At 43.4% G+C, this 27,100-nt stretch overlaps 1 protein-coding gene and 1 long non-coding RNA gene across 4 annotated transcripts in view; one reads left to right on the top strand and one right to left on the bottom strand.

Annotated features, from left to right (window-relative positions):
* Positions 1-27,100, bottom strand: part of Thsd4 (thrombospondin type 1 domain containing 4) — a 585,726-nt gene that overhangs the window by 39,326 nt on the left and 519,300 nt on the right. The window lies entirely within an intron of this gene.
* LOC116073863 lies at positions 10,254-12,576 on the top strand. The gene is made up of 2 exons (XR_004111950.1): positions 10,254-10,357; positions 11,576-12,576. It is a non-coding gene; the product is annotated as an uncharacterized LOC116073863 (long non-coding RNA).

The raw sequence follows: 27,100 nt of genomic DNA on the forward strand, positions 1-27,100 counted from the left end.
CCCCCCCCCCCCCCCGGCATATCTGCAGGACTAGGCACATCCTCTCCAACTGAGCCAGACAAGGTAGCACAGCAAGGGAAATGGGATCTACAGGCAGGCAACAGATTTAGGGATAGCCCCTGCCGGTTGTTGGGGGAGCTGCATGAAGACCAAGCAGTACATCTGCTACATGCAGATGTGCAGGGGGCCTAGGTCTGGCCCGTGTATGCTCTTTGTTGGTGGTTCATCCTCTGGGATCCCACAAGGGGGACACCTCTTTCTTATAGGAGACTTGTAAGCTCTGATCAGTCTCTGCCCCCACCCCATTGCCCACCATTTATCAACAGTGAGGTGAGTCTCACTGATGAATCTAGATCTTTACAACAGTCTTACTGCTAGTCATTCTCCTTGCAGGATAGCATTAATTCTGACTGTAACCTTACTAACAGTGGCAAAGCCTTTCTCGTAATTCTGACTCTGTGCCTGCCAACAATGGCAAGGCCAAGAGGGCCACACAATTTACTGGTCTTTCTGGTCATTTTTCATTCTTCTTTATTCCCTTCCTGGCTTCTCTGGGCTTTATTTTTATGAGTATGCACATGCAATGTGTTTATGTGTGTGCGTGTGTGTGTGTGTGTGTGTGTGTGTGTGTGTGTGTGCGCACACACACATTTAAGCTTAGAGGCTGATGCCAGGACTCCTCCTCAATCATTTTCAATCTTGCTGTCATCTCACTGAGGCAGGGTCTCAAATCTTTTGGTCTCATATGACCAGTGTGGCTGGCTTGTTCTTCAGCTCCCGTCTCCACAGACTGTTTTTACTACAGGTGGGCTTCTATTTCCACCCCAAATTTCTCTGAGTCCTGAAGATATAACTTCTGGTCCTCATGCCTATATGGACCATCTCCCCAGCCCCTGTGGAGCCTGTGGGCTGTGCTGGAGATTTCTTGGACGTTGTCAGATGTAATCCTTGCTGTGTTGCTAGGCAGCTGTTGCTAGCCTCAGTTTTCAGGCACTCCAAGTTGTGGTTTGAATGTGGTGTTCACCACAGACTCAGGTACTGAACACCGGGACTCTAGATGGAGGTACTGTTTGGGAAGGTTGTGGAACCTTTAGTAGGTGGAGCCTTACTGGGGGAAGTAGGTCACTGGGGGGTGGGTCTTGGGGGTTTATAGCTGAGTCCCACTTCCTGTTCATCTTGCTTTGGTTCCTGATTACAGTTACAATGTAACCAGCTGCTGCCTCATCCTGCCACATGACTCTCCTGCTGCTGTGAGACAAAATAAACCCTTTCTGCCTTGAGTAACAACACACTGCTTCAGGAACATGAAGTGACGGTTTAAGTTCATGAGGAAAGTGACGGTTTAAGTTCATGAGGACTCATGATCCCGGTGAGGAAAGGGGGAGAAGGAGGGTAAGGAAGGTGTCTGACAAATGGGAAGGTAAATGGTGGCGTCCATATTGGGAGTTTTCAGAAACATCTGGCACCTGGAAGCCCACATGACGGTGGTATATTGGGTTTAAAGATGTCCCCATTTTCATGTATGTTGCCAGACTGCGTTTTGATAAGTTCGCATTCAAGGTTAGTGTTGCCTTGGCTAGAGAAACCTGTTTCTGCAGTGGCTAGAAACTGTCTGTTCCCAAGTGCAGGAATTCCAGGCATGAGACACCCACATCCAGTTTTATGTTGCTGGTCAGTGTGCTGAGAGTAAGTGGCTGTTGAGTGCCCAGCCCTAAACCAGACATGAGCATCAAACCCCCACGGCTCAGGCCACGTCCTGGGGAAAGAGGCAGAAAGAATGTCAGAGCCAGGAGATGGGGAGGGTGCTAAGACATAACTTGGCCACTGCTCTCAGGCACTCACTGTGGCCATGGTCACCTGGACAAGACAAAGCCAACAAGGACAGCTAACAGTCCAGCAGGCAGCACTAACTGGACTCAATAGGTTAGCCACCATAGGAGGGGGACATGAAGGTAGGAGGGGACAGGTTGAGGACTGTCCCCAGTTAGCGGCAGGGGAGTGTTGGGCTGGGTATTGTCAAGATTCAGAACTCATGTATGGAACTGCCAAAGAACAAGTAAAAAGGTATTCTAAAAAAAATTAACACAGATGTTAAAAAATAGACAAGTCTGTATTTAAAATGTCACAAACATAGTGGCCTCCATATCTTTGTGCGGTCACTTTACAGAATCAATTGAACCTTTTAAAACTCCATTATGGAAAATTTTAGCTATAAACAAAATTAGACAGGACAGTATTAACACCCATTCCAGTTATCCATCACTCAGGTTCAGTGAGGGTGACACGCAGGGACTGTCTTACGTATCTATAGCTGGATTTCCCAGAGACTCAGCCCTCATAGCCAGAATCTTCACAGAGGGGCAGAAGAGTCTCCCCACTTAGGCATTTACCCCGCACACTCCAGCCTGACTAGAGTAGGCAGAAATTAAGGAAGAATAGATTCAGCATCTTAAAAATGTATTCCCAGAGGTAGAGAATCAAGGTAGCTTACATGGCATGCAAGAAGCCCTAAGTTCTACTCCCAGCACTACATAAAACCATGTGGGTGGCTCATGCCTGGAATCCCTGCACTTAGGAACAGACAGAAGAGGATCAGAATTTCAGTCATCCTTGGCCATCTGGTGAATTTGAGGCCAGTATGGACTATCTTGAAAAAAAAATAGACTAAGGAGAACACTTAAGGGTCTGGAGAGATGGCTCAGCAGTTAATAACACTTGCTGTTCTTGCAGAGGACCAGGGTTCAATTCCCAGCACCCATGTAGTGGCTCACAACCTTTTCTACATCTCCAGTTCTAGGAGATGCGATGCTGCCTCTTGGCCTCTGCAGGTGCCAGTCTTGTATATGGTGCATGGACATTCATGGAGGCAAAACACCCGTCCACACAAAACAGAAAAAGAATAAATCCTTAGAAAAGAGGCACACTTGTCACATTTGGAAGAGACGGCTTCTCAGTTAGCGGGATTTGCTTGTTCCTTACTCTTCCAGAGGACCTAGGTTCTGTTCCCAGCACTCATACTGGGTGACTCATAACCACCTGTAACTCTCACTCCCTCTCCTTATCTCTATGGCAACTCACACATGACGCTCGTGTGAAAACACATTAAAAAGAACATTCTTAAGACACACAAATATGAAAACAAACAACTGAACAAACACACTCATATAGCTCATTTCTCTGAAGGTCCAGACAAGGCTTCCTTTGGCTTCTGTCCAATGGTTCATTGAAAGAAATTAAAGTGATTGTCACTAATACATCCATGTTGCTAAGTCTGCTCCCAGGTACCAGCTCATCTTATTCACAAAAGTCTTCTATAATGTTCTCTCATCTAAAATGTCCCCTTCTGTGTTTGTGTTTGTGTGTGTGTGTGTGTGTGTGTGTGTGTGTGAGAGAGAGAGAGAGAGAGAGAGAGAGAGAGAGAGAGAGAGAGAGAGAGAGAGAGTAAGAGAGAGAGAGAGAGAGAAGCCTTGGCTGTCCTGGAACTTGATCTGTAGACCAGCCTAACCTTGAACACAGAGACCTGCCTGCTCTGCCTCTGGAATGCTGGGATTTAAAGCGAGCACCACCACTGCCCAGCAACCTCTAAATCTCACTCATGCCTTAGATGCTGGTTTCCTCTGGAGTGTCTTCTGCCCAGTCCAGCCTATTTCTTCCTTCCTGTGCTCTAAGACATACAGAGCCTCCCTGCACGGCTATCATCCATTTGTCTCTCACTAAGCTCCAAAGAGGCTAAGCCCCTGACATTATCCATAGGACAGCTTGAGGGCACAGCACACTACTAGCTGTATAGATATTTGCTGAACATAAGAATACTTGAGAGGAAAAAAAAATAAAGGAAAAGATAGTCAGGGCAAGAATAACAAACAGGCCATTCACAGAGCGCCAAGTCCACATACTCCATAAACAAACGAAGTGTTGTATTGGGCTAACAATAAAAATGTTCACTACTACCAATATTGTCAGGTACAAAGTAAGCAAGTACCCATAATGCAGTTGATGAGAATGTAACTTGGCTCTGCCATATTGGACAGCAACTTATATCTCACAGGGGATATAAAACCCCTGTGTCCTTTGGCCCAAGAGGTCTACTTCTGGAAAAGTACTTGAACAATATTTTCCTGCAAGTATACAAAAGTGTTTATAATGATGATGCTCTCTAGGTATACAAATGATCCTAATGCCTATCAGTAAAAGAATGCACAAGAAATTAAATGCTGATATGTGCACAACGGAAGCTCCAATATCCCGAAGTGAAGGAGAGGAGTCTCCATGTAGGAAAGAACCCCATGATACATTTTAAAAATGTGTGTATGTTATGTATGGTGTGTTGATGCATGCGTGTGCATGCATGTGCTTGTATCTGCCATAATGTACTTGTGGAGGTCAGAGAACAAGCTGGGCTGTCAGTCCCACCTTCTACTCTGTTCCAATAGGATCTCATCCCTGCTATATACAGCAGGCTCTCCAGCTCATGAGCTCCTAGGGATTTTCATGTCTCTGCCTCCCATCTTGCTGTAGGAACATTGGGATACAGAGATATGTAGGTTCTGGCGATTGTGCTTGTGTGGCAAGCATTTTACTCACTGAGCCATGCTCCAGTCCAGTGATTTTTAAATGATGTTTAAAAAAATAATGAAAACAGAAATGAAGACCTGGGTGAAGCTCTTTGATTGAGTATTGCTTTTGATGAAACTTTATAGATCTTTATGCATATATACACACATATGTATATAAATGCACACAAAACTAGAATAGGGGTTACATATCTGTCAGCACTTGGGACAGGAACTAGACATAGGTTAATGTGGGAGAAGGAAGATATTTGGTTCCCATTTTACCCACTTTGTTTTTGTTTTTGTTTTTTTTTGTTTTTTGTTTTGTTTTTTTCGAAACAGGGTTTCTCTGTGTAGCCCTGGCTGTCCTGGAACTCACTCTGTAGACCAGGCTGGCCTCGAACTCAGAAATCTGCCTGCCTCTGCCTCTCAAGTGCTGGGATTAAAGGCGTGCACCACTACCGCCCGGCCTACCCACTTTGTTTTTGAGACAGGGTCTCTCTATGTAGCCTTGGTGGGCCTGCTGCTTGCTATGTAGAATAGACTTGCCTTGAACTCACAGAGATCCTCCTGTCTCCCGTGCTGAGTGGGATCAAAGATTTGTGCCACCATGCCTAGTTTTAACCTTTTGTTATCACTTAAAATTCATTTTGACATATATATGTATATTCATTAAGGTGTGAATGTTTTAAAATGTAAATATATAGGACATAGTGCAAGCAGAAATACTCTTGCAGTATTTAGTACACCCTTCTTTTATCAGCTTCTCTCTAAAATTCCCTTTACAGCATCAAAAGCTCTGAATTGAGGTTTCTGGCTAAGGTTTTATTGTTGGGAATGGCAACATGGAGGAAGAGGTCATTCTTTGGAATCCCAGAAGTCCATTCATGAAGCACTGGAAATATTTCACAGGAGGAAGCTATGGCAGCTGCCCTGGGAGATAAGCCCCTGGGGATCTGGAGTCTTTTTACCATTGATGACTGTTCCCATCACACCCCTTCTGAAGGTTTAGATGACCCTTCTATCATGCAGTAGCAACTAATTAAAAAGAATTGTCAGACTTTTAGCAATATGGTCATGGTTCTAAGTGGCCCGGCTGGCTTCTGGCACAGCTCCAGACAGAGCCCCACCTGGCTGTGCAGAGAGAGAGCAGCTGCAGCCACATATTTTGTAAATAGCTCCAGGCCTGCTCTCAGGTGGCTTGAGTTAGGGCAGGAGGGTGGGCCCAGTGAAGTTGGAGCTTGATGGCAGCCTCGGGCCTGTTACTGTGAGGGAGTCCTCACTGCTCACACTGGGTTTATTCAGGGTTAGAAGTTGGTAATGGGAGTGCTTCTGGCCTTAACCTCGGGTCTGTTACTGTGAGGGAGTCCTCACTGCTCACACTGGGTTTATTCAGGGTTAGAAGCTGGTAATGGGAGTGCTTCTGGCTTAAAGTCTGTGTACTAGCTGTGCCCACCTCTGTGATCCCTATAGAAATACCTTCTGCATGCAGGACCTGATAATATGCCCTTCATTCTATCTCCTGACTCTGCTGCCTCCCCATTTTAGAGACAGTCTATGTGCCTTGGGCTAGGTTGGAAATTATAGCCCTCTTACCTCAGCTCCAAGGCTGGGGTCACAGATCTGAACTGCCACCCTGGGTTTGCTCCTACGTGTGTGTCTACCTTGTTTTTTGAGGTGGAATCTGCTCTAGAGCTTGCCAGTTAGACTAGGTATAATTAGATGGTCAGGGATCTCCCTGTCTCCACCTCCCTAACAATGGGATTACAACATGAGCCACTATACCTGGCTTTTTGTATGAGTGCTAAGGACCAGAGCCACTGTTAGGCTGTGGCCTACACACACACACCCACAATACACAAATTAAAAAAAAAAAGAATCCTAATGTAGAACCCTAAGGACGGTTCTCGTTAGACAGACACACAGACCTGCCAACTTCTGTCTTCAGAGTTACTTTGGCGTTCTACCTTTGGATAGATTCAAACGTGTGTGTGTGTGTGTGTGTGTGTGTGTGTGTGTGTGTGTGTGTGTGTGTTCTGCAATGAGCCATGTCACACTCAGACTGGAAATCAGAGAGTCTCTGAGCAAAGAGGCTGGGGTCCTTTGGGCGCTCCCTGATCACAGGTTGCAAGGGCTCAAATAAAGGGAAACACCATGGCTTTGTTCTTATCTCATTGCTAAATTGTAGCTAAGTATGGCTCATTATCATTCTTTAAAATGTCAGAACATTCGATTTATTCTGACTCCAAATTTCCTTTGATTCCTTAATGGCTTAGGAGAGTCTGTGTGTTGTTCAGCTTCAAATAGTGCATGAGATGGAACCAGGCTGTGGTTTAAGTCCGAAAAGAAGCCAAGTAAAGTAGTGGGGGTAATGGTAAAGAAAAGGCAAAGCTTGGGACCTTGGGAGGTCCCAGGCCTCTGGCACCAATATAACATGAAGAGAGAGGCTGGTCTCATTTCCACGGAGCACCGAGGATCCTGGGAAGGGGCGGCATTTGAGCATGGCTCTGCAGCAGGAGATCCGAACGATTCTTCAGACAGAGCAAGAGGAAGGGCATTTGGGATGTATACTGGAGGGTGTTTTAGTTCAGATTCCTATCGCTGTGATGAGATACCATGACCAAAAGCAACTTGGGAAGGAAAAGATTTATTTCAGCCTACAGTTCCACATCACAGCCTACCATCACTCAGGAAAGTCTGGGCAGGAACTTAAAATAGGGTAGGAACCTTACCGCAGGAGCTGATACGGAGCCCATGGAGGAGCGCCACTCACTGGTTTGTTCCTTACGACTTGCTCAGCCTGCTTTCTTACCGCACCAAGGACTACCTAGCTTAGGAGTGGTACTGCCCACAGCAGCCTGGGCCCTCCCACATCAAACACCAATCTAGACCATGTACCACAGACTCGTCCACAGGCTAATATGGTAGCCTCATCTCAACTCAACTGTAGTTTCCTTTTTGGAAATGACAATGGCTGTGTCAGTTTGAAATAAAACTCTCACAGAGGAACGGTGGCCTGTTGTGGCTGGATCAGGAATCTAGGGTGTAGCGTGAGACTCTCTATAGATAAGATTGGAAGAGAAGACTCTAGGGAGACTGAAGTCCCTGGGCACTGGGAGCCATGGGAGGATCCAGAAGAGGAGATCCAGGCTGGGGAGCCAACTCTGGCTACCCTGTAGGAAGACAGACACATAGAAAGTTCAAAAGTCTTTCATTAGAAACATATTCTGGGCATCTAGAGTTTTCCCCCAGCTCTCAGACTCAGCTCAAGACAAGATCTGTCTTCTGGCTGAGCTATGTATTTGCCACACATATCTACCACAGAAGGGATTCTGGGAAGGTTATTCCAGTGATAGGTATTATAGAAACTCAGCTCTAGTGATAAACCTAGTTTCTTCCTCTGATGAATATCACCCATTGTGCAGGTTCGAATTCTGACAGTCTTCTTCCTCCCTGGCCAGGAACTTTACCACTGTCTCCTGTAACCTGCTGTCATGTTGATCTCCCTCCCCTTCCCCTCTTGTCCAGTTACCTCAGACATTCAGGGTCCCTTGGCCTCACATCCAGACCACAGCAGAAGTCTGACTATGGGTCTCTCTGCATGCTGCCCAAGTTCACTCTTCTCCCAGCGCCACCTCCTCTTGTCTGTCCTCTGCTGCTAGGTTTCCATACCTAAATTATAAAGCCCACTGTCCTCTGGTTTGTGGTTCAGGCCTTGTGTGATTTGACCTGTTAGCCACTCACACAGCCCCCTCATTGCCAGTCTTTCCTCAGGGCAGGAGTGCTGTTCTATTTAGTATTCCAACCAACAGATCCTGTTGAATGATGTCAGCATCTCCCTGGGGTCAAGGACAAGTGCTGACCATTTAATGACACTGTCAACCACCTGTCTGTTGACCTGACACTAGCTCCCAAGCTTGTCAGAAGCATAGATCATTAGACAGCAACTCTTTCTCTCTCTCTCTCCCTCCCTCTCTCTCTCTCTTTCTCCCTCTCTCTCTCTCTCTCTCTCCCTCCCTCCCTCCCTCCCTCCCTCCCTCCCTCCCTCAAAGAGCTCCTATCCCAAGTACATATGTTAATTAGAGTAAACATACAAACACATGACTATACTAATTCCTTATTTATTCTAAGAAATTTTTCCAAAGGCCACTCAATGCTGGGAATTTGGGCACTTTTTTTTTTTTTAAATTACAAAAATTGATCACTAAAAATAGATAGTTGAAGTTTATGTTAGAATCTAATGGCTTATCCATTTCTGAGCCAACAAGTGGTATCTTGGTCAGTGTTCTATTGGTATGAAAAAGACACCATAACCATGACAACTCTTATAAAGGAAAGCATTTAACTGGGGCTGGCTTACAGTTTCAGAGGTTTGGTCCATTATCCTTGTGACAGGAGCATGGTGGTGTGCAGACAGATGGGGTACTTGAGAGTTCTACATCTGGACCCACAGGTAGCAGGAAGAGGGAGATACTAGGAAACCTCAAAGCCCACTCTAGTAGCCCATTTCATTCAACAAGGCCATTCCAACTCCAACGAGGCCATACCTCCTAATCCCTTCAAATAGTACCACTCACCAAGCATTCAAATTATCTGAGCCTATGGGGCCCATTCTTAATCAAAGCACAGGCAGGAAGCAGGCTTTTGAGAATAACCACACCAGAACTAACCAGAATTACATCAGAAAGATACTACTTAAGGTTTCTGCACATGTTGGGGTCTGGTAGAACACCACGGTACTGATGCCTTGCTCACAAGTAAATGTTAACTTCCCAGGACTCCTGGGGGCTTCCTGGAGAAGTCTGCGCAGTGCTAGTGTAGTGAGTTTACCTCTAGTCTACTTGGGAACTCAGAATAAACCTTCAGAGACTGACTAGAAGCTTAGTTGGCAAAAGACACTTGATGGGCAAGTCTGGTCACTTGGTTTCTATTCTTGGACTCCATGTAAAGGTGGAAGGAAAGAACTGACTCCACAAAGCTGTCCTCTGACATCCACACATGGGCATCCTCTTCACTAATAATAAAAATAACCCCTTTATCTAGCCTACAACACTACTGTAGTTTAAAACATTTTGGGGGAATTTTAACCATATTAAAATAAGAAAAGCAGTATGGTCGATCCTCACATTCCCGTTGCCAAGCCCAAGAATTCCCAGCATGCACCTACTCTTGTTCCCTGGGTATCTCTCTAGTCGCTTCTCAGACCTCTTACTTCCTGATATGCATGCATTGGAGGGATCCTTTCACAGTAACAAAATTTTGTTTTTTAGAACCAAATGGATATGATTTAAAGTGAAAAATCATACTAGAAAGAAAACACCTAAGTATTAATGTAAGATATATAAGATACTGATAAATAACCACTTTACCTCTTTGAGGCCAAGAATATAGACATTATTTGTTTGTTTTTATGTCTATGCTTCCTCTCCACTTCCAGATTGGGATCACAATGCAAGTCAGAGCTCAGAGTGGACCTAACCCCAGCTGGGGGCTGTTATTGCACTGAATTACAAGTGAATGGTGGCCCAGCTTCAGGAACCATGGTTCCCAAGGCCTGACCCTTGGACCAGCAGCATCAGTGCTGCCTGGGGACTTGGTAGAGGTGGGGATGCTCAGCCTCCTCCACCTGCAGTCTCCTGCCACAGTCCATTTTGTATTGCTGCAATCAAGTACACGACGCTGGGTAATGTATAGAGGAGAGAAGCTTTTCATGATATGGTGGCTGGAAAGGATACACAGCATGGTGTTGCTGCCTGTCAAGGGCTTCTTGGCTATATCACAAGCATAATGGAGAAACACTTGGAGTAAGTGTGTGTGAGAGACTCAGGCAGACGTGTGAAGTTTGCTTTATACCAGCCTGTCCTTGCAGGAACCAGTGTAAGAACCAGGGAGAGAAGCAATTCTATCTCAAAAGACTCCAAAAGGCTCGACATGAGGACTTTGTTTTTAAAAAATAATTGTGTGTGTGTGTGTGTTTGTGTGCATGCACATGTGTGTGTGTGTCATTAGCTGCTGGTCCTTGCCTTCCATCTTGTCTGAAACAGGGTTTCTTGTGTTCCCCACTATATATGCTGGGCTAGTGGCTGCCCGTAAAGCTTCCTGGGAGCCTCATGTCTGTGCTTCCTCCTACCCCTGTAGGAATGCTGGGATTATAGATGCACTCATTACCACATCCAACTTTAAAAAAAAAAAGATTTATTTATCAATTAAAAAAAATAATGTGTCTGTGGGGGGGTGGTGTTGGTGTCCAAGGACAACAGAGATGTCAGGTCTTTCTGGAGCTGGAGTTACAGGTGGTGGTGAGCCTTTTGACACAGGTGCTGAGTCCTCTGTAAGAGCAGTATGTGGTCTTAACTGCTCAGTAATCTCCCTCAGCCCTATGTCTGGCTTTTATGTGTAGGTCTGGGGATCAGAACTCAGGTCCTTACACGTGTGTGGTGAGTGCTTTACCCACTGAGCCATCTCTGCAGCCCTACCTCAGTTCCAGCCCACTCTCTCTTTAACACTGAAATAAGGAAATATGATGAGGGATGTGTAGGTAAGCGGACAGATCACTTCCACACAGACTCTGAAATATTGTCAAATACAGTTCTAGCTAGGATTCCTATGTGATTCATCTACAAAGCCCTGATGTGATCAGGCCCACTGAAACATCAGCACATTCCTTTGATATAAGATATCCAGCCATTTCCTAATTATCCATGAAGATGGCTGAAATGACCTCTTTCCAGCTTGGCAGAAACTGGAATAAATTTATTTGAGTTGGGGCAGGGCAGGAGACTATCTAAATTCTACTTTGATCTCCAAATTGGTTCCAAAGGTTACTATAGTGGATTGATTCTTCCCTGATAACACTCTGGCTATTGCAGTAATGGGAACAGACTACAAAATATGGCAACACAAAGTCTTACAAGATCCTAACAAATAAACACATCTATTCTACATGAGACACATTTGAGCATGCTATTATGAGATAGAAGATTCTTGGAGAGTCTGCAAACACGACTCTCTTTTTTTTGCAGAAAGCCCCAAGAGGTGGCGGATGCTAAAAGGAACAATGGCAGCATAGAGGAGATAGAGGCCTCATGTCCACCCACAAGGGACTATGGGGCACAAGTAAAGAGCAACAAGAAGAACCAAGAAGTCCTGGAGGGCAGAGCCCAAGAGTCGGAGCACAGCCCACGCACAGCGCCAGAACAAGGAAGAAGTTAACGCTTGGCAAAGAGACCACATGGGCTGTCTTCCCCAGCACAGGCAGCAGAGTAGACTGGTCTCTAGAGAGATTACACCGATGGATTCTTGGATGAAGACTCTTCCAGCCATTGTTCACTCCAGTTACCTAATCGCATTAGACCAAGCCTGCCAGTTGCCTTAGCTGAAGTAGCCAGTTACCTCCTTACTGACTGTAGCATTGCGGACGGACGAGCAGTACATTATGTTGATTCAGCACTTACTTCGACTTTCAGAGATATGGATTTGATGCTTTACAGTTGTATACTCTCAGTTCTCTTGAGTGACCATTAGGTAGTAAAATCCTTTCCAGCCCTTCATGGGGGCTACTGCTAATTTGTTCTCTATACGTTCTCTGTTTACCCGACAGACAGTAATGCTCTATGGTTCCTTTACAGCCCATTTACCTTTGGTTTCTTTTTCTTTCTGCCAGAACTTCCAGCACTGAGTGAACTGGATTGGTGTGCACGGCTTGCTCCTTCCTGAGGGACCAGGGATATTACTCTCAGCACTAGATGGCCTCTCCAAGCTTATCTTGGAGATCTTTTTAAAAACAGCTGTGGGAATTCCTTTCTTTTTATAGTTTGCTTTTGTTCTTCTTCTTTTTTTTAAACCAGGAAAGAGTACTGAGTTGTGTGTGTGTGTGTGTGTGTGTGTGTGTGTAATGTACCTATATGCAAGAAGAGGCCAAGTGGAGACATCAGGTGTCCTGATCTATTATTCTCTGTGCATGTTAAGCAAGCAATATACTAATGACTATATTAAAATAAAACTTTATTTATTTATTTATTCATTTATTTATCATGTATGTGTGTATATGAACATGCAAACACTTTACAAGCATATACTATAATGCATATGTGAAGGTTAAAGGACAACTTCTGAGAGTGAGATTGCTCCTCCATGTGGATTCCGGGGATTTGAACACAGATATTCTTGTTGATAAGCCCCTTCTGAGTCATCTTCTTGATTATTAAGAAACTGAATTTTGAAGGTGACACATAAACACTGTATATATTTATGGGATACTGTATAATGTTTCAATACACACAATTATTAAGTCAGGGCAAGGTATCCATTTAAATACTTTTTATTTCTTTGTGCTGGGACATGCTACGTTATTATCTGCAGTCAGCTACTATGTAGTAAACTCTCAGAAACCTTTCCTCCCTCATAGCTAGCTGTACTTTGGTATGGAAAGACCAACAGTTTGCCATTCATCTGGGAAATAAATTTCAGTGTTGACCTAGCCTTGCATTCTGGTAATAAATCTTGTTGGAATGCAATATATTGGCCTTTTACATTTGATATATCCTATTCTCTAATATTTTAAAGATATTTTTTCTTTCTAGTTTTTACACTTGTGTTGAACCAGGACTAGTTCTGTTTCTTTTCTCTTTTCTTATAGTATCATAACTGGACTTGGAGTAATGAGGAACCATAAAATGAATTAGAAATTATTCATTCATACTTGGTTTTCTGGGAGAGATGGCAGAGAATTTGTATCATGATCTTTTCTCCCATAGATATATAGTAGGGTTACCTAATGCAACCACATGGCCTGTGCCTCTGCTGGAAAACTTAAAATTTCGGAGTTAAAAATGTAAAGCATATATAGGTCTATTTACACTATCTATCTCTGTGGATACATTTTATTAGCCTGTCTCATCCTAGGAATTGACTTCACTGAAAGTTCTGACTTTGTGGATATAAAGTAGTTTACATTATCCAACCTTTCTCCCCCAAATCTGCAGAACCTGTGGTGATAAACTCTTTTCAGTCCCTGATCTTGGTATTTTGTGACTCACCAATTTTGTTTTACTTTTTTTTGAGAAAATATTTATTTTATTTTATGTGTTGTGGGTTGAATGAGACATATATTCACACACACACACACACACATGCACACATTCAGCTTGTATTAGTTATTTCTCTGTTGCTATGATTAAATACCCTGACCCAATAGAACTCAATCAAGGAGGAGAGTGTTTAGTTTGGCTTCCAGTTCCACAGGGATAAGAGCCTGCCCATCATGGCAGGGAAGCATGGTAGCAGGAACGGGCAGCTGAGGCGTCACATCTTAGACCACAAAACAGAGAACAAACAAAAGGAAGGCGAGATTTTGAGAAAGTCCATTCCAGAGAGGGACTTCTTCCAGTAAGGCTGCACCTCTTACACATTTAGAAAGAGAGACACCAACTGGGACCAAGTGTTAGAATAAACTCTCTCTTCCTTAAGACGCATTTGATCACAGTGTTTAATCAGAGCAAAACTAAAGTAAGTAACTAATATAAACTGAACATGTGTGTTCGTGTGACTATATACCACGTATGTGTGGTTACTCTCATCTCTTGACTCATCAGAGGCCAAAAGAAGACGTCAGATCCCCTGCAGTTATAGGTGGTGGTGAGCCTATATGAGTGCCGGGAAACAACTCAGGTCCCCCGGGAGACGATCACATGGTGCTAACAGCTGAGACACCTCTCTGACACCATGTTGCTCTATTGGGACAAAATTCACACACTATAATACCCTCCCTCAGTTTAAAGTGTACAGTTCACAGACATACAAGCAGGCAAAACTCACACATAAAATAAATAAAGCGTACAATCTATTGGTTTTTATTCATAGAGCTGCGTGTTTAACATTAAGGCATAATTTTAAGATACCCGCATTATTCTCCAAAGAAATCTCATAGTCACCATTGATACGCTATTTCTCTATTTTTGCTCCTCCACTCTTAGGGAGCTACTAACCAATATGTGGGCACTTCTTGTAAAGAAGTGGGTGACTTTGGCCATTGGCTTCTTTTATGTTTCCAAGGGTTATTTACATTGTATTATACATCAGTACTTCATTATGTAAATTTTTCAATTGAAGGGGTGGTCAGAGAACAATTTGTGGGAGCTGGTTGTTCCCTTCTACCATGTTGGACCAGGGGACTGAGCTGAGATCATCAGGTTTGGAGGCCAGTATCTTCACCACTGAGTTTTCCCACTTTCCCCTTGACTTCACTTTTAATTGGTTGATTAGTTAACAGTTTGTTGCTTCATTTCCATGTATTATTCAACTCTACATACTACTTGGGAAACTTTCAGTTTCCTTTACTGATTTTCATTTAAATACTATTGTTTGGGGGAAGAAAATCCTATTTATATGATTGTAATTATAGTAAATTTGTTAAAGTCTGTTATATAGTTCAGGCTTATCATGCTGGCTGCTTCATGGGCACTCCAAAAGAACATGTATTCTCCTGCTGTTGGGTAGAGGCCAGAACAGGGCAGCTTAGCCAGTTATCTTATCAGTTACTTTGAGGAGGTATTAAAGCATGCTTATGGATAGTTCTGTTCCCCATCAGTAATTCTGTTTTAGACATTGTCTTAACCATGTAGTCCTAGCTTGGAACTCACTATGCTAACCAGGCTGGATGGACTTGAACTCTCAGAGATCTACCTGACTCTGCCTCCTAGGTGCTGGGATTAGAGTTGTGTACCACCATGCTAGCTGCCCTATAGTTTTTAATCCATCTGTTTCATTCTATCAAGAGAGGGTTTCTTGTAGGTAGCCCATTATGGGGATTTCCTTTTCAGTCTGTTCTCATGATATGGCTCTTTATCTGGGGAGCTAGAGAACGGATACGGATGGTGATGATTGGTCAGCTATATGGCTACTGTTTTATTAACGTTCTTATCTCCTCTGCTGTGTGTTTTCCTGTCCTTTCTTTTCCTCCATTCTTTGGGATTTTAATTTTTAAAAATATCCTATATAATTTAGCTCCTGGATGTTTGGTTGTAACTTTTTGTACTACTATCTGGAGATTATAACACTCAAACCTAGTTTTTCTCTGTAGTTTATTTGGATTTTATGTTTACAACTGCAAAACAAATGTGTCTTAAAGACACTTACAGGCAACTGACTGTCAAGCCAGTTGTCTTTCACACAGCATGTGGAAAGGAAGCTCTCTCCATCCTAACTCTGAGGCATGCCTCGCAGCTTGAGCGGTACCCAGTCCTGAGAAATGGAGTCATAGTCCTGCACCCAGTTGCTCCCCAGTTCTTCCATGTTCTCTTTGTATCAAAAGAGTATTTTTACAATGGCAGGGACTGCTGGGCTTCGAAGGAAGCAGCAGGCCCTCCGAAGTGCATCACATATGCCACAGGTTTTGAATAATCACCCTATAATCTAGAGAAATAGATGCTATGTACAGGAAATTAAGCAAAATACTGGATGCTGTGAATCTTTTGTCTTAATTTTTTTTTCTATTCTTAAACTAAAAACTGTAGATGTCTTAGTTCTCACAAAACTTCTGTCTTTTTAAACTGACTTATATGTTTAAAAAAACAAAACTCTTGTAGGATGTTTTGTGCCACTGCCAGACCGTCTCCTGTGATGCTTTCGATTGTCTTGAGATTTTTAAAAATGTAGCATTTGACTTTTTTTGCCAATGAAAATAAATACTATGCTAGTGCAAAAAAAAGGGGGGGGCAGGGAGGGTGTGAGGTGAATGTGACTTGATTATGACCTCTTAGAATCCATGTCAAAAGGAAAAGACAGTCAGGCTAGGTAATGTGCCCTGGAACCCCAGTTACCAGGGAGGCAGAAATATGTGGATGCCTGGAGTCCACTAGCTAGTCAGCCTAGCCTTCTTAATGATTTCCAGGTCAATGAGAGGCCCTGTCTTAAAAAGCAAGGCAAACGGCACTTGAGGAATAACTGTTAAGGTTTTTCTCTATATATACATGTATATTCATGCACACCTATACATTCTCCCACATACATGTTCATGTGTACACACATACACACACACACACACACACACACACACACACACACACACACACCCCACATCTGAGGACAATCTATGCCTGTGATGAGTGGGTGTATATGAGGAATCTCTGTCTGTTCTATTCTTTTTGCTGTGAACCTAAAACTGTGGTAAACAGAGAGTCTATTAAAAAATCTGAAACCAAAGCATCAATTTAACCACACAGGTCTTTTATCTTACTTCCTTTATTTTTGCCATTCATATTATATATATATATATATATATATATATAATATAAACATATATATTATATATATATATATATATATTTAAATCCTTCCAACAGTCTACTTTTTGCTTTTTTTTTTTATATGAGTACATTGCAGCGGTCTTCGGACACACACCAGAAGATCCCATTACAGGTGGATGTGAATCACCATGTAGTTACTGGGAATTGAACTCAGGACCTCTGGAAGAGCAGTCAGTGCTCTTAACTGCTGAGCCATCTCTCCAGCTCCCCAACCACAAATATTTTATAGAACTTAAGAGTCTATGGCTTTGGTTCTCACAATGATCCTATAAACTGGGTAAGACAGCATAGAGAGTTCTATTAGTTCCATAGAGTGTTGAAATGTCACATGATGCTCACAGTATAGCTCAGGAAGGCTTTGAATTCAATTCACAGCCCTTGTGCCTTGGCCTTCTGGATGCTGTGACACACTGGGTGTCTTGTTTATACAACAGGCCAAGAGCAGAGCCAAGAACCAACCTTTTCTGCCTCTGCTTCCGATTTCCTCTGTCCACACTAGGCTGTGCTTCATTCCTCATGGCTAAGCTACGTCTTTGGTGTAGAGTCCGTGTGACACAGAAGCTTGTAAGACATGATGGTGTAAGATCTACTACCGATGTCAGTCACGGTTGGATGTTCCAGAACCCTTTGTGGGGTGTGCCACTGTGGTGGTGTGCTGCTTATCATTCACTATTGCAGTGTGAGGAAAGGTGCCTTTCCTTGTTATGACCTGTAGAAAGGACTCAAGGGCTTTACTGTGAGCATCCTCTCTCTTCAAAAAGGGAAATGCTCAGAGACTCAGTACTACTCAGCCTCCAATGTACCTGTGCCAATCTTACGTTTCTTTTTTTCTATGTGAATTATACTTGTATATCCAGCTGGGAGCACTTTAGGCACCATGTGCACCATGGGATGGTCATTCTGTGGAAGCCTTGTCTTGTGAATTTGCTGCTACTTTAGTTTCCTCTTGCTGTAAAACTAGCATTAAACAATCATTGTTGTTAATAGGCTTTCTTTCAAAAACAATTATGTGAAATATGCAGCTGCTCTTCATGGAAAGCAGCTTTGCGTTTTTTCCTTTGGACTTTGAAGCTAGTGCACTGGAAAAGTGCACCTACCCCCTCCCTGTTTGAATGCTGTATTAATGTAGTGTGATTATTACTGGTTTTGTAAATTTTTCTTATAATGTCCTCTGACTTTAAAACATGTTCCTTCTTCCTGTCAAGTCTTGTACTTGGTTGTATGGTTAGCCTATTTTAAATGTTTTTTGCCCAGTTTCTCTTCAATATTTGTGTATATAAACTATCTTGGTAATACTGTACATAGCTGTTTAAAATACCAGAATGACTATTCCAAGTTTTTCACAAAATACATTTTACCTGTGAATAGCCATTTGACTAACAATGTTTGGCTAGTAGATGTTGCCCTCCAAAAGGGGGGAGATGTCTCACTTGTTTTCCTATTAGCTTTGGTCTGAAACACATTTGCACTTGTCTGTTTGACTTGTGTCTTATTAACATTGTCTGGTGTATTAAAAGTCATTCTGTGCTTGCCTTAAAAAAAAAAACTACTACCAAGGAGAACGTTTGGGATGCAGACATGCTCTGCACATTGCACAGCTCAATCCAGGGGGACACTCAGCCAATGGATTGAAATCAGGGAGATTTTCAAGCAAAGAGCCTTGCAGTGTTCTCTCTGCAGCTCGCAGTGAGCCAGGAAGGGCAGCTCCTCTATCTACGTGTGGCACCAACAGCAGAGATTGGCCTGGGTCTAGTTTCTAAGGCATTGGGTCAGCCACAGTCCAGCTGATACCACTAATGTTCCCAGCTAACAAGCAGCTCAAGTCTGCAGTCATCTAGCTTGGCTCCCCTCCTTTTGGGGTTGGTTACTTCAATTCACCAAAATAACCAAGATTCCAATAGTAAGTGGCTGAGTACAGGCTTCATCTCTGTGGAAACTCCATTTTCTTTTTTAGTGGTTTTCAAAGCTGTGTTCCTCAGAGACTTTTTTTTTTAGTAAGTTTGTGAGATTTTCAGTAAGTTTCCAGATTTCCAAGCAATGTTTTTACAGGTCATCATGGAGAAGAGGTAAATGGAGTGGGGGTGAGGGTGGGGGTGACATTTCTATTTCTTTGTACCTTGGAGCTGAAGAAATTTGAAAACTTCCACATCAGGGAATTGATTCAGTACCCCTACCCCAAGGGGAGGACACTGAGGACCATTTACTTTGGTAAGACTGTGGGTGTAAGGCTCACGTTCACCATCACTAGTTGTCATCCACTCTGGCTCTAAATGGCTTGTTCTGTCTTCAGCATCTTAACCCTTTGCTCGGTTATGTGCAACCAGACCTTAAGTAGGTCATTGCTTCTCAGACTGGCCTGCCCATGGCAAGTGCCCAGTGATAGATTGGACCCCATCTGCAGAGATTCTGATTTAATTAATTTGGGGACATAGGCTGGGCAACTGGAGGTATCGAAGTTTCCAAGGTGGTTCCAGTTTGGAGTAAAGTGTGACCCTGTTGCTTCGGGAGAGCTGAGATCCATATGTTTAGACTACCCATCCTGGTCTCTCCCACCCAGCTTTCTGTTACATCAGCAGAAAGCTTCACAACCTTCCCTTCCTAGCAGTTACCCTGTCTCTCCCCAGAAGTGTCCTCTGCTCCCAGCACCTGGCTAGCCTCTTTCTGGAGACTGGCTTGCTTCCCCACTTCCCAATACACCAAGATGGAACTTGTTCTGTGGACTGCTTCCATTGCTGTGGCTCAGCCCATGTGTGATAAGCCGTGTTTTTCACACAGGTACCTCTACAACTCCCTCTCCCCTCCAGCCTTGGATTCCAATAGTTTCTGACTGAGGCCTAACAATAACCAGAAAATCAAATTAGCGGAGCCTGCAGACTCCCCCTTTTCCACTGTGTGGCATTTAACGGTTTATAAACTAAACCCACACACATATTTCCCCTCAACCCTCCACCTTCCAATTCTTATTTTCAGGTGAAGGAACTGAGTTTAAAATACAGCTGTGTGCCCTAAGCCACAGAAGCTGGGGGTGTGACCCAAAGCTCCTTTTAGCCGTTCTCATACAAGGCCTCAGAGCCACCCATGAACTGGGTTGACTGAAGTAGGCTGGTGACGGGACCTCACAGAACTTGAAACCTCCAGCTAGTGCTGGTGTTTGATGTGGCAGCACTCCAGGGCCACCCAGGCACAGCTGTGTGTAGCTGGACAACCACAGGGCAGGAGGCGATACCACAGTGCTGAGGGAACAGGCCAGCATCATTCAGGGCATCGTGGAAGGCCTCTGTCCAGATGCTGACAGAATTAGGTGGTTACTTAAAAAGTTCTGTGGAGAAAGGTTGCTATGTGCCCACACACATATGCATGCAACACACACACACACACACACACACACACACACACACACACACACACGTATGCATGCATGCACAATTTATAGCAACCTGCTTGGCAAAAATTCAAAACCCAGCCCACACTAGAGGCTTTCCTGTGTATGCCATCTCCTCCTAGCTCCTGACTTGACTTTTCCCTCAGACTTGAGAAATCATTAGCAAGCATTCTTCACATAAACTTTCAGTTTCTGGTTCAGCTCTGAGGTGGCCATTGTTTCTTGCTGTGCTTTAGGAATGTCTCTGGGGCTCCCTCACTCCATGCTCTCATCACAAGCCTTAATTTCTCTTATTTAGCACTGGGCCAAAGGTGTGACACTCACTTGAAAGACCCTTGGCCTGGCCCATCCCAGGTGCAGCCAATGAGGAGGGGTGCAGCCAATGAGGAGGGGTGCAGCCTGTAGGTTCTTTGTCTCCCTCCCCTTGTCTTTCAGCAGAGTCTCATGATGTAGCCCTGGCCAACCTGGGACCTGCTATGTAGATCAAGCTGGCCTGGAACTCACAGAAATCCTCATGGGAGTAAAGGCATGCACTACCATGCCTACCTCTGCCTTTAGACTTAAAATCAGCAAAAGAGGAAAAACCTCAAAAACAACTACAACCACCACCACCACCACTTACACTATAGCAAAACCTGGTAACTAGCAATCTAGAAGCCATGTTCTTTATTATCACTGTTACAACCTTTACCTACATTGGAGCTCTCTGGGTACATCCCTGGTGACATTCTCTCACAGACAGCCTCCTTAGGTGCTATAGCCCTGGGCTCTGCCTCTGTCTGGTGCCCAGTGTTGGGCCAGACAAAAAGGGACATGGAGGGATCTGGGGAGAGAGCTCAGTGGGTAAGAGCACTTTCTGTGTAAGCTTGAGGCCCTGCATCTGGGTTGCAGCACCTACGCAAAAAACTGATCATAGTTGTGTATGCCTGCAACCTCAGCACTGGAGGATGGCTGTTGCTTGTTGGTCACCTGCATGGCTCCGGAGGCAGTGAGACATCTTGTCTCAAAGGAATAAAGCAGAGAGTGACAGAGCGAGACACCCAATGTCTCCCCACCCCAGCCTCCACACACACACACACACACACACACACACACACACACACACACACAGACATACACACAGACACACATGGAGAGACACACAAGACACATACATAGATATATACAGATACAACTGCAGACACACAAGTAGACACATACACAGACACACACAGATATACACACATAGACACACACACACTGACAGACAGACACAGATATACACATACAGTGAGAGACACACACAGACACAGACACACATACAGAGGTATACATGCACAGGCACACACACACACACACACAGAGAGATAAACACCAATAAATAAATTCATGAACTGTAACTGGAAGGAGGCTCAGGAGGACTACCAGAAAACTTCAATGAGAAGCCATTTGTTCCTGCAAGGCTGTGGCTTCTACAGCAGAAGTAAAACCCCAGGGAAAAAACTGGATTTTAAAGGCGCCAAGAAAGTTTCTTATACAACACCCTGGTTATTCCTAAGCACTGAGAAGAGTCATGTTGAGAACTGATACCACGAAATTGTTCTTATTTGAAAGACATTTGTTTGGGAAAATGATGCTTTCTCCAAGCAAAATGTTAGCTTGCCTGGTTAGACGCTAATCACAGTATTTATTGCTAAAAGCCAGCCTGGAATGTTGGCTTGAATTCTTAGAAGCCGATGAGTCAGGGTGGAAATTACCTATTCAACCCAAGGCACTAAGCTAAATGTTGATCTGATAACAGCTTGTTTCAAAAGGGCCCCAGAGATAAGAAAGAAGCCTGTGACAGGATACAAAACAAAGTGGGTTTAAACCCAGGGCTCTCATTGTAGAGAGATGCCAGAATGCCTGTCACTGAGCCTGGAACTGCAGAGAATGATCTGCAGGGATAAAGGGCCAGTTGTCTTGGCTCCTCAATTAATAACGCCACTGCTCTTTTGATATCTACAACGTTTACATGTTGGTTTAATTAAAATATTTGGAAGCTGAAGTTGGACATCAGCAGGGAAATCATGCATTTGATGTGTGGCTTAATGCACTTTAGCTTGATTATTCGAGTCTGTCCTAAGGATAAACCTTACCCCCGCCCCCCATCTTCCTTTAGCCTCTGCTTCCAAGCTCACCAGCTGGTTTGGCCGCTCCAAATCAGCAGCCTGCGTGTCAGCTGCTGCATGACCTTATTCTTGAGGCTTGGGGTGGATCCCTCCGTCCTTCCTCCCACCTAGCTCAGGACTTAAATTCCAACTGTCAACAGGTCATGACCTCAACTTTGATCCCTCCTGCCTCCATGGGATTATCTTCTGCCATGCATCCCATTCTCTCCCACCTCCAACCTTCTCACAGCCAACTCCCCACCCCCACCCCCACCACAACCCCCTTAAAAGGAAAAGGGAATTTGTATCTTGCCTTGGACCTGGCACTCTTAAATCTCTCCTTGTCTCTGTTGTCATGCACCCTGGATAACATTCCCCTGCACCTTGCCCTGGCTCTGTTCTCTGGCTGGATCCATCTGCTTCTTTCCCTAGGCACCATATCTGACATTAACTACTGGTGTTCAGACTTAAGCTGCCCTTCCCTGAATCTCTTTTATCCCTCAAACCTCTGCCTTGATCCCTTCTCTGACCTAACCCTTGGTCCCCTCTCTCCTGCAGTTGCTATGGAATTGTAGGAAGGCAGCTGCTCCCCACACAGCACACACACAGTGATGATTTCTTGCGCATCTAGTTTCCTCCCTGAGCTGTGACTTGGGCAAATGTGGCCAAATGTGGCCCAGAATTGCTGCATGCCGAGGTTAAGCTTACACTATGACTCACTTGAGTCTTGCCTACAATAAGGCTACATTTAGGTAACAGCTCATTTGGAACCGGTCTTTACTGGCTTATCTGGCACAGACCATGGCCATTCTCCTGCTACCTTTTCCTAATCACATAACTAGGTGGTTCTCAACTTGTGGCCTGTGACCCCTTCAGGGTCACATATCTGATACCCTACACATCACATATTTATATTATGGTTCAGAACAGTAGCAAAATCACACTTATGAAGTTACAATGAAATAATTTTATGGTTGGGGGTCAGTACAACATTAAAGGGCCACAGTATTAGGAAGGCTGAGAACCATGAATTTAGATAGACACCTAGGAACTTCTGGAGTCTCTGGATGTTACCCCTTATCTTGACAGCTCCTCCCCAACCTACAGGTCCCTCAGTATTCACAGCAGTAGCCCTCTGTTTCAGTGTTCTCTGACTCCCGCCTGTCTTCCATCTGGATTCCTGTAACATTTATGCAGTTCTTTAATTTCTTAATTACTTCCCTCCCTTATCAGGTAGACTGAGCACAAGCCTTGGACTGTTGGACCCACATGCAGTTATTTGTTTTCTTGCTTAGATCCTCTGTGTATACAGCAGGCACTCATTGCATGACAGTTTTTGAATGAGTATCTTGAAAACCCTTCTTCTGGACAACATCTGTCCCAACATTGGGAGTAACTGGGACCAGCGGGACCTAGGCACGTAGGAACTCCACCAGCCCAGTGGCACTAGTTCCTTCCAGTCTGTCTGGGCCAGTGCCCTGAGCAGACCTTGGGTGCAAACTCGGCACCAGTCCCACAACATGCACAGAAAGCTCACTCCCAGGCGCTTTAACAAGCCCAGGATCACAGGATCCCAGAATCACAGGATCACAGAGACAGCTTGACTCTGAGGAGTTCTGACACAACCAGGATCACAGGAAGGACAGACTCCAGTCAGATTTAGCCAGGGCAGATAGCACTGGAGATAACCAGATGGCAAGGGGCAAGCATAAGGAAATAAGCAACACAAACCAAGGTTACTTGGCATCATCAGAACCCAATTCTCCCACCATAGAAAGTCCTGGACACACCATCACACCAGAAAAGCAAGATTCAGATCTAAAATCACTTCTCATGCTGATGATACTGGACTTTAAGAAGGACATAAATAACTCCCTCAAAAAGATACAGGAGGACACAGGTAAACAGCTAGAAGCTCTTAAAGAGGAAACACAAAAATCCCTTAAAGAGCTACAGGAAAACACAATCAAACAGGTGAAGGAAATGAGCAAAACCATCCAGAATCTAAAAATGGAAATAGAAACATTAAGAAATCAGAAAGAGCGACAACTCTGTAGATAGAAAACCTAGGAACGAAATCAGGAGTCATAGATGCAAGCATCACCAACAGAATACAAGAGATAGAAGAGAGAATCTCAGGGGCAGAAGACACCGTAGAATACATTGACACAACAGTCAAAGAAAATGGAAAAAAGCAAAAAGCTCCTAACCCAAAACATCCAGGAAATCCAGGACGCAATGAGAAGACCAAACCTAAGGATAATAGGTATAGAAGAGAGTGAAGACTCCCAAGGTAATGGGCCAGTAAATATCTTCAACAAAATTATAGAAGAAAACTTCCTTAACCTAAAGAAAGAGATGCCCATGAACATATAAGAAGCCTACAGAACTACAAATAGACTGGACCAGAAAAGAAATTCCTCCTGTCACATAATAATAAAAACACCAAATGCACTAAACAAAGAAAGGATTTTAAAAGCAGTAAGGGAAAAAGGTCAAATAACATATAAAGGCAGGCCTATGAGAATTATACCAGACTTCTCACCAGAGACTATGAAAGCCAGAAGATCCTGGGAAGATGTCATACAGACCCTAAGAGAACACAAATGCCAGCCCAGGCTACTATCCCCAGCAAAACTCTCAATTACCATAGATGGAGAAAACAAGATTTCCCATGACAAAACAAAATTTACACAATATCTTTCCACAAATCTAGCCCTACAAAGGATAATAGATGGAAAACACCAACACAAGGAGCAAAACTACATCCTAGAAGCAAGAAAGTAATCTTTTAACAATCCCACACAAACCTAATTCCACCTCTTAACAACAAAAACAATAGGAAGTAGCAATTACTTTTTCTTAATATCTTAATATGAAAATTAATATTACCAACATCTTAATCGACTGAAATCCAAAAACATGAGGAATTAGAAATTTGTTGACTGTCATCCAATAGTCTCTCTAATTTGGCAATTGGAGAAATAGGTCCAATATTGTACAATCCATATACACTTCCTGCTTGTTTGTACGTGACAGTGTCTTACTGTGTACCACATAATGGTCTTGAAATCATGCTTCTCCTATCTTAGCCTCTCTATTAGTAGTATTTCATATTTTTACACTGTCCTATGGTTTTCAGAACAGGTTACATATACTTCTGAAAAAAGTATTTATACAGCCAAAAGAAGTGTAGACAATTAAATTGGGAGGTGGCTTGTAAGCGAACAACAAAGAATGAGACTGAATGCTTTGCTTGATGTTTATAACTATTGTATTAAGTTTGAAGAAGAGGACTTCATAAGTTACTTTCTCTGAGATGAAGGCTTTTCCAAATTATCACAGCCAGTGAACCAGATTCTTACCCACACCTAATGTCTGTGCCACCCTCCAAGCAGAACCATTATTCATTGAAACAGTTGGTGAATGACTTTATGGATAGACTATCTTAATACACACACCATTTCTTAAATGAATGTAACTTGTTCTCTGTGGGCTGAGAAGAAAGTCACTCACTCAAGTCAATTAGCTTTGACCATAGCAGGAAGTCTGTATTCAAAAATCATGCCTACAATTCATTCCTTGGTGCAGCAAAACTATCAACTCTCAGCTTAGTTATGATGGAGGTAAAATCCTTTGGTGATTTGAGGGTCATTGAAGTACAGCCTTATTACAATGAAATCCAATGTCTAAAAAATTGTTCTTATTTGGACTTGTACCACAGTAAGAGTCAAGATTTTAAGCTCTACTAAATACAAAACAAACAAACAAGCAAAAGACTTTATATATTTACGTTCATTTTAAAAAAATATTAGTAGTGATGTATTATTTTAAAATATACAGTTAAAATGTTTGGAGTTATTTAAAATTTATATCGAGAAAAACATGTATTTTCAGTATTGCTGTAGACAAGCATCTACATAAGACTGTTAAATTGATTGTTGTTTTATATCAAATGACTTTTATAATACTTATTTTTATTATTATAATATTTTATAAATTTTAAAGAATATGACAAAAAAGATACTGTAGGTATTGAAGGGGGATCTCTGGGAGGGGTTGGGGTACAAAAGGGAAACAAGAATATGATTTAATTCTATTTACTTAAAATGTTTTTAAATGTTAACAAATTCAGATAAATTGAAGCCATGTATCTTTTCTCATCATAATGCAATAGAACTTAAATCAATAAAAAAAAAAGAAAAAAGAAAACCCTCCTTCTGTATGAAAAGCTTACAAGTGTCTAACTTCCCTCTGGCCATCATCCTGAGGTAGGGTCAGGATGGCTCTGTCATTCTGAGAGCTAGGCCAAAGAGTGGGCCAGTAGTGTGGATGGGCAGCTGCTGGAGATGTTAGCACACAAGGCATTGGAAACCTTCCCCAGGACAAGGAAGTGGTAGCTACAAGTGTGAGAGACCAAGGACTGTCCATGAGCGGTAAGATTAACACCCATCTAAGTTGCCCGAGGTGAAGACCAGCTTCCACAGCAGAGCACTGCCTACAATAGAGGCCAAGCTGATGCCTTTGGAGAACGCAGGGCTGCCTAACTTGGGGGTTTTGGCTTTGCTGTGTGGTCAGCATTGGCATCCCTTCCCCTTATGCAGGAAATGACTTTTAGAAGTGGGGCTGTGACGAGTATTGGAAGACTCAGTTTTAGGGGTGCCTGGCTATGGTGGGTTCAGGGTTCCCATTTGTTTGAGTCCACGATTTACCAGCCAGATCCTCCGCACC

This window comes from Mastomys coucha, unplaced genomic scaffold (genome assembly GCF_008632895.1).
Source record: "Mastomys coucha isolate ucsf_1 unplaced genomic scaffold, UCSF_Mcou_1 pScaffold23, whole genome shotgun sequence".
NCBI lineage: Eukaryota > Metazoa > Chordata > Mammalia > Rodentia > Muridae > Mastomys > Mastomys coucha.